The sequence below is a fragment of the Macrobrachium rosenbergii genome, chromosome 59, assembly GCF_040412425.1.
Source record: "Macrobrachium rosenbergii isolate ZJJX-2024 chromosome 59, ASM4041242v1, whole genome shotgun sequence".
Lineage (NCBI taxonomy): Eukaryota > Metazoa > Arthropoda > Malacostraca > Decapoda > Palaemonidae > Macrobrachium > Macrobrachium rosenbergii.
Genome location: NC_089799.1, coordinates 27,657,665 through 27,669,613, shown reverse-complemented (window position 1 = coordinate 27,669,613; position 11,949 = coordinate 27,657,665).

The following is an 11,949-nucleotide window of genomic DNA, read 5'->3' as shown; positions in this document are numbered from 1 at the left end:
AGGGGAAGGACAAAATTATTAGTCAATAGTAAACAATCAGGTATTCGAAAGCAATTTGGCAGCTTACTGGAATAACACAAATAAATGAATGATGATAGAATTATATGATAAAAAAAACCAATGAACATGATAAAGGTTGAGAAATTTTCACATAGCGTAAACATTTCCATAAAATAAGAGTGGGGTCATAGATACATCCATAAAATCAACGAGAAAAAATAACGACTGCAAACAGGAGCAGAAGATTGCAATAGTCGGGGTCCCACTACTTGTTTAAATAGAACAGAACTATTATACGAATTTCCTGTTAATTACTTATAATTTGAGTCTCTTCTCCTTCCAAGTAGATAGTCGGTTCTCCTTCCAAGTAGATAGTCGGTTCTCCTTCCAAGTAGATAGTCGGTTCTCCTTCCAAGTAGATAGTCGGTTCTCCTTCCAAGTAGATAGTCGGTAAACTGAAGTGTCCAGTTTTTCCTCCGAAACTGTATCAGGAAAGTTGTCTTAGTATAAAAGTCTTGCCACGGGAAGGGGAAAAAAGTGCAGGAAATATAGAAAAAAAAATTAAAACAGGTGAGAGGCGAAATTTAAGTAGCGATCAAATGATTTTCCATCTTGGATGTGTACTGCAAATCGAGAACGGCTCGGGGAGTATCATTTCCAATTCAGATTCCGTTGTCAGTAGAAAAAAAAAATTAATCTACTTCTAACTTGATGAAAATAAATATTTCTTTGCAATTTCTCGCAATTCCGCATAACTTTTTCTGAAAGGGCGTGAACGACAATTGAATAATGGTAATATCAAAAAGGGAGCGGTGAGTATGTCAAACTTTTAATAGTTAAAATGCATCTACGGATAATATTTGGCTGAACTGCACTGAGTGATCTTTTAAAATATATTTTCTTTATATTTCCTGCGAAAAAACGAAAATTCCAAAAAATATAAACCATTTACGAACCTTATCCAGCCTAAAACAAGTCAAGCGTCTTAAATACCTGCCACTGAATTAAATTGTAGGAGTTTGCTAATGAATATCATCTAATGGTTTAAGAAAAGTCTACTTGTTTACACAAATTTTTCTATCAAAGAGAATAGGTAAAGTCAGTACAGGTAACACTGCCCTTTACTAATAATTTGTATGTTCTAAACTCAAGTATAAACAGATTTCAGGTATACCAAGCAATTTATAAGCAATGATACACTTAAAAACATATGAGGGCTTTTACTGGGATCTCCGAAAACTGTTTCATTTCTAGTGATTACATTAGACTCCCATTTGTAATTAGTCTAGTGCCTTAAGTTCATCATGATGCTGCTTCACATTTAATATAAGACAAAGAAAGCCGTATTTTTCAAAACTAGTGAAACACTTACCTGAATTTTTGGTCATGGAGGTGGGTCAATATGGACTTTCCTTGTACAACTTTCATTAATTAACCTTTAAATTTTTTTTCTTCGAATGGCAATCGAATACTTGGAGAAAATCAGTACTACACACATGGCTGAAACGTGACTTTCTAATTATTTCATTTCTTTTTTTTTTCCTCCTGACTTCTCATATATTAAACTCGTGTTGAGTGTGACTACAATGTCACATCATGCTTTTTTTGTTTGGCTTTCAAGAAACATTTTTCTTTGTAATCTTTACTTTTACTATTTAGATAAATGCTATTGTCTGAGATTTTCTGTAATAGTTGAGTCATTTAATAAATAATTTATATGTACATATATTTGATGCATAAATAACGTTCGTGATTATGTTGTGAAATACAAATTCCTCGCTTAAACTGCTATCCTAGTTAGTTAATTTTGTTACATTTTCAATAGCCAATCACATATCAGTTATGAATTACTGATGATTCAGAAATATACAGGAAAATTAATGTTGTAGTAACACGATTTCTGAATGGCTTTAATCATCTACCAGGCATTCAGACTAAAAAAAAATATATATATTGCTAATCAACAGTTCTCATATTTTTTCTTTATAAAAATGACCAGGCAATATTTTTTTGGCTGCAGCATTATGAAATATAGTTCCATTCTCCTACACACAAAAACGATGTTTGAATAACCTTCAAGTTACATTCGATGTCCGTTTTATTGTAGAGAATAAAGTAAATTTTTTCCAAAAAATTATTCGAAAAGTTTTTAGACTTCATATTTTACAGAGATGATTTATTATTTAGCTATTTATATATGGCAATAGCCTTCTTAATCATGTGCTACCTCTTCCCTGTTACTCAACAGTATGTTTGTAAAGGCCATTTTTTTTTTCTTTTTAATTCCATGACAAAATATATCAGCGCATTTCAACAGTGTTGCTTACACTATTAATTTTTGATCACTGGGGGGCAGCAGTACATCATACGCCCGGATTTCTATGTCAAAAAGACGCTATTCCTACTGTAACATCTCTTTTGAGACTTGGTTGCGATAGTGTTCATTTTCCCCCTAAAGGTATGCTCTCCGTTTGCCGGTCTGCATTACATGCTTGAATCAAAGAACTGCGCAAAAGGAGCTCATGTATACTGAAATGCTTCTTAAGCCCTGTCCACAATAGCGGGCACTGCCCGACGGGCAAACACTGTTCCCATAACCCGTTCCACTATACTGACCGACCGAGTAAGGAGCCAGAACGATGCGATTGTCTGGTAACACTGCTTCAGAAGCGAGAGAAAATATAAACAGCTGGAAGTGCCCGTCGGGCATGCCCACTAGTGTGGACAGGCCATTAGACAACAAAAGTTTAACCCTCTTGTCCCTATTGATAAGCGTAAAACAAAGTTAGAACAGCTTGCCCCCTCTTTCTCAGACCTACTGTTTATGCAATACACAATGCACCTCTATAGTTTAGGGCTTTCGTCCTGATACTTCTTCTCACGAAGAAGAGTAAAATAAAATTAAAGATGTTCTTAAGCATAACAGTGTAAATATTCACTTGTATATGTAACACATATGCTAACAGTTTTCAATTCATTTTCACATGGAGTAGGCTTCCATGGAAGGCTTCCATAGCTTTAAAGAAAGCAGAAACACACATAAAAGCCATACACAAATGCAACACCTTAAAATTTCGGATATGTACATGCTCCCGCCTCCTAGGAATAAGGTTTCGCGAGGTATTTTACACAGCGTTCCATGCTATGCAAGATCATTCAATTGATACAAAAAAATTAGTATATTTGTTAATATAAAAGAGAGGGAGACAGTGTATGAGAGAGAGAGAGAGAGAGAGAGAGAGAGAGAGAGAGAGAGAGAGAGAGAGAGAGAGAGAGAGAGTTTATTAATCGCTTCATTAAACCATACAATTTTTTTGGTTTGAGACTAAAGTCGAATTTAAAAAATATATATCCTGTTATATCTTGTTAACAACAATGACCCCATTTGTGATTTATTTTGTCACGTAAATTCAGAAAGGTATAAACATCATCACTGGATACTTGTTAAGCCAACAAAGGACTTTGTCTGAAAAAGGGGTCAGCTATGAAGTGACGTGGGAATCTAGCAGGTGTATGTTGATTAATTAGCGTCTGATCGACAGCTGATAAAAGTGGAAGTCAACTGTTATTTTAGTCGTGAACTTCCATATAATATATTATTTTACCGATGATACTTTTAGACTTTTAGTTATTTTCATTATTTTTAAGGACGACGATGAACTATAATCTTCTCGTGTTTACATTTACGAAAAATGCTAAAGGGCCTTTGACTTTTTTTTGTTAATTTCATTTCATATCACACAACTTTCGCCAGTGATGGAAAGTATACGAACAACTTCGGCATCTCATTTTTTGTGAATAAGTCCAACGAAATCATCCAAAGACCCATTTCCTATAAAGTCCAACGAATTATCCTACGGCACATTTCGCATGAAGTCCAACGAAGTCGTCCAACGACGCATTTTGAGTAAAGTCCACCGAATTCATCCAACGACGCATTTTGCATGAAGTCCACCGAAGCCATCCAACGACGCATTTTGCATGAAGTCCACCGAAGTCATCCAACGACGCATTTCGCATGAAGTCCACCGAACTTATCCAACCACGCATTTCGTATAAAGCCCAACGAAGTCATCCAACGGCGCATTTCGTATAAAGTCCAACGAAGTCATCCAACGACGCATCCCAATATCGAACGCAATGAAGTCGGTAACAGAACAATTCATTAACGCGTTCATGGCTGCAATGGATCGCGTTAATCGCTTCAAATGCAACTCCATGACAGTTTAGTCCCTAATGAATGTGATTACAAGTTTTTCCTCTACTGAATGGGAGCTTCAAATGGCGTTCCCAGACCGTCGGCCAACTACCTGGAATTGCGTTGGAATTATTCATACAAGCCATTTGGAACAGGCGACTGAGCGACAATGGAAATGGTCGTTCTCCCAACGCTTAAGAAGCAGTACAAGGGCTTGATGATGTGTGCAATATATATATATATATATATATATATATATATATATATATATATATATATATATATATATATATATATATATATATATGTGTGTGTGTGTGTGTGTGTGTGTGTGTGTGTGCAGGTATGTGTGCTTTATCACATACAACACTTGAAATTGGTCAGGTATTTTTGATAATAAGATGTCACATGCTTTATTTTCATATCAAGAAGCCAATTAAAATAAAATTCAGTCACCACCGAACACTTGTATGTTCAAGTTCTTATACGCAATGGCTCTCTCTCTCTCTCTCTCTCTCTCTCTCTCTCTCTCTCTCTCTCTCATATTACATAATAAGTACGTAAGCGTCGGTGCTGATTGGATGATTTACAAATAACCAGAACGAGTGGGTGGTATCAACGCAAGTGGACAACGCCATATCAGCAGTACAAGTCCACGCATAAGACTGGCGGTAACTTTGACATCAGCCTTGGTAAAGAATTCGATATTAACTGAAAATTAGCAGACGTAGTCCTACGTAATTGCCCAAAACAGCACTGACCCATGTGCAACGTTTTCCAGAAAAGTTCAACGAAATTTTCACTCTTGAGCAGATCTTCAAGAGTCAGTTTAGAGTAGGCAGTCTTCAGCCAATACATTTTTTTTTATAAATTGGGAAGCCAACTGACTAAACTTCTGTTACCTCTTGAGATCTCAAAACATTAAAACGTTCAAGAAGTTAAATGCTGAAATTAGTAGAAGTTTATATAACAGTATAAAATTCTATTCTGGTATTGTTAATGCCATAACCTGCCAAACATTTATTTAGTCGTAGCGAGAGAATATTAATCTGCGTTTTGATTTAGATGTTACATTCTTTCAAAACCGTCAAGGATGGTTATTACGTTGATACTAAAAGATACTTTGTTCTCACTCATATTTGGGTTTCTAATTGGGGAAACACAAATGTTTTGTAAACCTTGTTTTATTGATTACGATCACAGCCGCCAATTTATTTACTGTTTCCTTGCCCCAAAAGATTTTTGCGTCACTTAACCATTCATTAGCACTTTCAGCCACAATTATCATTAACAGAACATTTTTTTCATTTTCTCAGCAGGGTAAAATCCTGGGCAAAGTTAGTCCCTTTGGATGTAAGCTATTACCATGGTTTACCGAATTCGATATCACTGATTTTTTGAGCCTTAATATTTGAAAGTATAAATAAGTTAAGATATTACACAGTGAGAGACGCCACGAATATACGATCCCATTCCATAATCATAAGACTAAAAACAACGTACAATGAAATTCTCAAATACGAAATATTAGAATAGCCTTGAAATTAGTAGAATTGTTTTCATACACAAACATAGGATTAGATCTTATAAGTACTGGAAGCAAATACCACACTACTGAGGTAACATGCTAGACCAAGGGACAGAAAAATAATTTTCCTTAACTGGAAAACTGTGGCTTTAAAAATCTAAATACGGTAAAACGAAATGGTATCGTTACATCCATCGCTGATTCACTGTCAGTTGTACATTAACCTTTGAAGGAACCACTTGGCCTGTTAAATTCAAGGTTTATGTAGTTTACCAGTTATATGGTAGTTTAAAAACTAACATGCCCTAGAAGGCAAGTAAGTATTCTAGTTTTTTCAGAATCTCTCTCTCTCTCTCATAATCTTATGTTCGCAAACTGCACGCGCACGGGATGCGGAAACAGAAGGCTCCTATTCATCCCCGCCGAAATGATAGATTTGTATCGAAAACGTTATATAATCAAATAAAAGTTTCATAACGATTTCAATACTATATATATCTCTCTCTGCCTGTCTCAAAAAAAATTCTATTAATCATCACGTTCAAGTTGTCTCTATTTCGTTAAAACTAAATTCAATATTCAATTGGTAAATGTAGTAAAAAAAAATACTACTGCATTCGTTCCAGAATGCCTCGATAACAAATTAAATGCAAGTGAATGACATAATACATGAGATTTCAAGGAAAAGTGCCTTTACGAGGAAAACAATCACAATTAAGTTAGCGGAATACGACAAATCTTCATTTAAATTCTACAATTCGTCGTTGTAACATAATATCTGGAACGTTTTCACGTCAAAGACAATAACAATACAAAACCTTGAACTAAAATAATATATATATTACTAGCTCACGTTATCAGTAATGCAGTTTCTCATTAAATAATAAGCAAAGATTATCTTTTATCTGGAAAAAAAATTGTTGGTAGAACATTAGGAAAGGAGAAGAGTGACGCAGGCGCCTCTTGTTCTTGCATAACATTACTAACAGAGGATAAACTTGGCAAAATCACCTAGTCTACCGAGAATGTGAAAACGGATGGTGTGTCTCGGATATGCCTCTAATTAAGGTGCCAAGAGAAAGTAACAGATCTGGGAGTGTGACAACTCACCAGGAATAAGGTATAATTATTTACATGAGAGAAAAACATAGACAGACAGCTAGGATCTAATACTCCGGTCGGACGACAAAGAGTTACACGATCTGTAAAGGAACTTTTTCCTGTCAACTCACAACAAACAACGAACAAAAAAGATACAAAATCCATCGTCCTGACGAGAAAGAGAAAACACGATCTAAATTTATTCGACGTCTAGAATGCCAAGAGGTGATTCGGTCTTGACGTCCTCGAAATTCTGAAGAATTCCCTCCGGTTATTTTTAGACAGAGAAACGACTAAAACAACACACGTTTGTTCCGCCTGAAAATATTTGGGAGAAAATCTTACTTTATAGGAAATTTTCATTGTCTCTGTAGAATTCTTCGCTCTAAACAGAACGAGTGATACGCCTACCCACATTTCAAGAGGCACCTATCTCTTTTTTCACATTCCCAAAAATGTCGCACTATACTTCTACATCCATCGAAAATTGTATGTGTATCTAAAGAGAAGATAGCATAATATACCAAATAACTCAGATCTGCTTGCATGACCTGTTAGTCGCTATGCGGGATCAGCAGCCTTTTCATGATTAATTATCAATACAGGTGGTATGTTATGGTTGAAGTTACTAACCATTTTTTTTTACATTTTGTTCACGAGAAATGGTTGAGTTTTTTTTTTTTTTTTTTTTTTTTTGCACTATTAGAAGACAAAACAGCATATCTTACGTTTTCCTTGTTTCGCTTGTCCGAATTGTGCTCTAGCCTTCAGGCATTCCTATAAAATAATCATCGCACCTCTGTCTCATGCAGCGTGTTTTCACTGCTGACGTAATATCCCCGTTGGTTACATGGAATCAGAGCGCACCATGACTCAGGTTGGAACGTTTTCTGTGTTAAAAAAGTATCAGGATGCATCTCATAATATGAAATGTAAAGGTACAATTGAACTTTACGTTCTGAACTTTTAAGGGCGAATTGTGTTTACGTAAACTTAAGGATGAACGTTTTTTGTTTTTGAATTGGCCATGTATTCTGCTTTAAAAAGAACGTAGATCTAATTTGGTCAATTATATAAAAAATTTAGTTTATTTCGTTTAAGTATACGGTAATAAATATATATCTGACTATATATATATATATATATATATATATATATATAGAGAGAGAGAGAGAGAGAGAGAGAGAGAGAGAGAGAGAGAGAGAGAGAATCAGTTCAACCTAATCAAATCCCTTTCCACTGATATATTTCTACAGCAAAATATAATCGGAACAGTACTGTAAAGATAAATATTTTATGAAATATTATGCTGTTATTCCGTTGAATGACAAGAAGATATTTTTCTTTTTCTACGTTGAAGATAAATTCTTAATTTAGAACTTCTAAGAACGTGTCAGATTCCACATAATGTAAAGATGAGTTTTATTAACGCAGGGAAGTATTCATTGTTGAAAGGAATAAAGACGAGTTTTACTATAAACACTGTGATTAAGCAGAGATGCATTCCATTTCACGAGGAAAGGCAAATGGCGATTATTCCGAAGACGGAAATGACGAAAGACATGGAAGATGACACGATATGTCAACACACTGCTAAAGTCTGTAGTGCATCAAATAAAACTGATGAAACGAGGAAGCTACCTTTGAACCCGACAATTTTGTCGAAGAAATTATTTCAACACTCGTTGAAAGCGCGGCACTTGACAGCCAATGACATCGCAGATTAATCCAGGGTCATGCGATCGTAACTCTCCACCTGCAAAGTGTATTTTACAAATGGCTTTTTGCAAAATATATTTCGTAAATGGCTTTCGGAGATGATCGCATAGTTACGCTTGAGTGCGTCAAAATTATTCATACCAGGCATTTCCAAAAGGCTGTTCCAGATTACACTCCGTAATTGACGTCCCGCCTCTGGGTAGCATGGTGGATTTTTTGCTAATGTTGGATCAAAGGAAAAAATGGAAAAGAAGAAAACAGCTGGGGAGAAATGATTATTCTTTAACATCGTGACGGTTTTTGTTTCATTACAAAAAAACGTTTATGCTTAAAGGATATCTACATGGCGAGTGGCTATATGCTAAGCTACGTATATTTGATCTGACTTTGGAATTTCGAAATTAACACAGTTTAACTTCTCAATAATCACAGAATAATGATCATTCTCCCACATAATGCACACACACACACATAGAAATCAACTTTTAAGCGAATATGGATGATAGGCGTTATTGTACATGGTAAGAATTATAAATGCATAACAATACTTAGTGCAAAAAAGGGTGTTAAATGATTCGAATTCCATTGGAAACTTAAACCAGATAAAAGTGAGTTTAGTAGTGGAAGTAAAGAGTGGGTTAAGACAAGGAAGATCACTGCTGGATCAAAGTCTTTCAAGAAACAGTTATTTGAGAAATCTTAAATCAAAGGAAAACAAGTGCATGTCCACAAATGAACCCAGAAAAGCTTATGATAGAGTCGGGGATGTGTGAAGTTGGGAACAATGAAAAGATTTTCTTAGGGTATTGAAGCATTGAAGCATGTAAAGGGGAAAGCGATTATTAGAGTCGAGTATAAATACGTACAATGTAAGGCTGCGATGTCCCCATGGCTGTTTAACATCTTCATAGATGAGGAGAAGTGAGGGGTTAGATAAGAAACAACAGATATAGATGCACAGTTGTGGATTAAGAAAATGGATCATGAATAAAGTGCGGAAGGCCTGATAACTGCAAATGATACACTACTGACTGGGGACAGTAATGAGAAACTGCAGAAGTCTGTGAAACCGTTTGGAAGTATTACAAAGAGCTGAGAGTAAATGTCAAGTGAAAGGTTATGACGGAAAATTTCATTCAAGAAGATGTGCCGATGAATGCTTATGTGGATGGTGGATGAACGAAGCATCTGATTTAAACAGTATAACAGATGGTGAAAGGGTAAGAAAAATACGAGTCACAGAACAGACATAAATTTGGGAAGAGACGTGGAAGTCCTGTGGTTAGTGAAGGTTGGAGAGTACAGAGTGATTGTTGAACTACTTTCAATGTATGTAAGTGAGGTGCAGATTCTGAATGTGAATGTAAGAAAAAAGGTGGAACTGTTAAGATGAATTGTTTGTGAAGACAAGGCATAAAACGAACTGAACATCAGATAAGATTTTTATGAAAGTGTATAAAGAAACTAATATTTTGGACGTTATACATAGAGGGTTTATATGCAATTAAGCAACTGACCTTGTAAGTTACATCAGGGTACTCTGATATACGTCTGTTCCAGTGAAACCCATTTCTCGCTAATCACTACGGTGGTATGTAATCATTTTACATGATCGCTTCCTGTGAAGTTAGTATTTACGTTTTAACATTGGTGTTATTTTGAAGCTCAACACTTCTGGCTTGTTATGGCATGGAAAAAAAACAAAATGTAAAACAAATGCCAGAATGGCGAGAAAATGTTTGCAACATTCAAAATCCCTTTACGTATCTGTACAGAAAAATTTATTTAAATATCAACTGATATAAATATGGTAAATTTAGTTAAATCATCAGAAACTACGATAAATTATCGTACTGATATACACAGAATTTTATGACATAAAATGCAAAGGAACAGATACCGTTTTTGGAGCGACTCGTAGGGATGATTTGTGACCAGCAATATTCTCCTTTAAATGCACTGCCCACCGCTTTCTAAGAGAAGACTGACTTATTCCAGACGTTCCCATGTTTTGACATGAAGTATGCATTTATGATGAATCTTTTATTTTTCCTTTTCAAATGGCAGGCCAATGCATCATAACTGACTCAAAAATTGAATTCTGGATGACGAGTAAATGCGTTCTAACTAAATCAAGGGTTTAAAGTGTGAATATGGCAGTGACCATGAGCTTTTCCCCATCTCTCTCTCTCTCTGGTTTGTGGCTATTTAGGGATCAAGTTATCCGAGCATGGGCCCAAGACCCTTCATTAGGCAGTCCTGTCTTGTCTTAAATTTTCTAGGGTAGCTATATCCAGGTTTTACTAAGAACAAACCCCCCCACCTCCATAACATTCTTTAATAACCATGTGACCTAACGTATGTGACAGATATTCAACGCTAGAGAAATAGGCTCAATGGCCATTTATGGGAATTACTACCTCCCCACCCCTAAACCCCTGTTAATCAGCTCAGTGGTCTGGTAAAACTAACGTATATTTTTTTAAACCCCCCCAAAACCCCAGAGGGTTTATAAACTTCCACAGGCACCTATCTGACTTGAGGTATGGAATATTAATATCGACTGGCGTTAAATTATTTTTAACTGATTACTAAATTTTACATTTATCCTTCCTTCCTTCTGAAAGGTTACAGCACTAATCCTTACAGGATCTTACCTATTGCTTTAACCACTATTGCCATTAAATTTTTTAAAAATTTCTTACAACACCTACTTTCTTAATCACCTTCAACCCGCTCACTTCTTTCAGATCACGGTAGGGCAAGATCTAGTTATCTTGTTTCCTGTTTCTGTCATTTTTTAGCAGTTTTTTGTGAGACCTTTGGACATCCCTAGTTGTAGTTCTTATCATCTCTAAGACGTTTTACAGCGTGGTATAACGCTCGGTCACCCAAACTTTTTGATTAAACCTGCACTTTACTAGTCTGTGCATTTATTTTTACTTTTTTTATATAGCTGCTTCACACCTTTTTCTCAAAGCCACAACATCTGCTCCTTCCCTAATCTACGACACTGTTCTTCAGGATACTGTTATCCCACTTACTTTTTTCACCTATTGATCGATGATCTTCTCTAGTCTACCTCTTCTCCTATTCATCAACTTAAAGATCATTTAACTGAAAACATTTCTTTCTTTTCCCCCAACTTTCATCATATGGTATACGTGTCGCTATCCTCATCTTTCAAATGTTATCTTGATATATGTGCTGAATGATGAGATTTCATCTTTTAGTCAAACTCAGTATCCAGGCATTTTTTTCTTATATTTATCTACCTGCTGTCCTTCCTAGTTCTACAAATATTATTTTAAGACAATCCAGCTGATCCCCTCACGTCTACCAGCATTTTGACTGTTCAAATTTCTTCATCCGCATCATGAGGAAATGCTATAGTTCATACTCT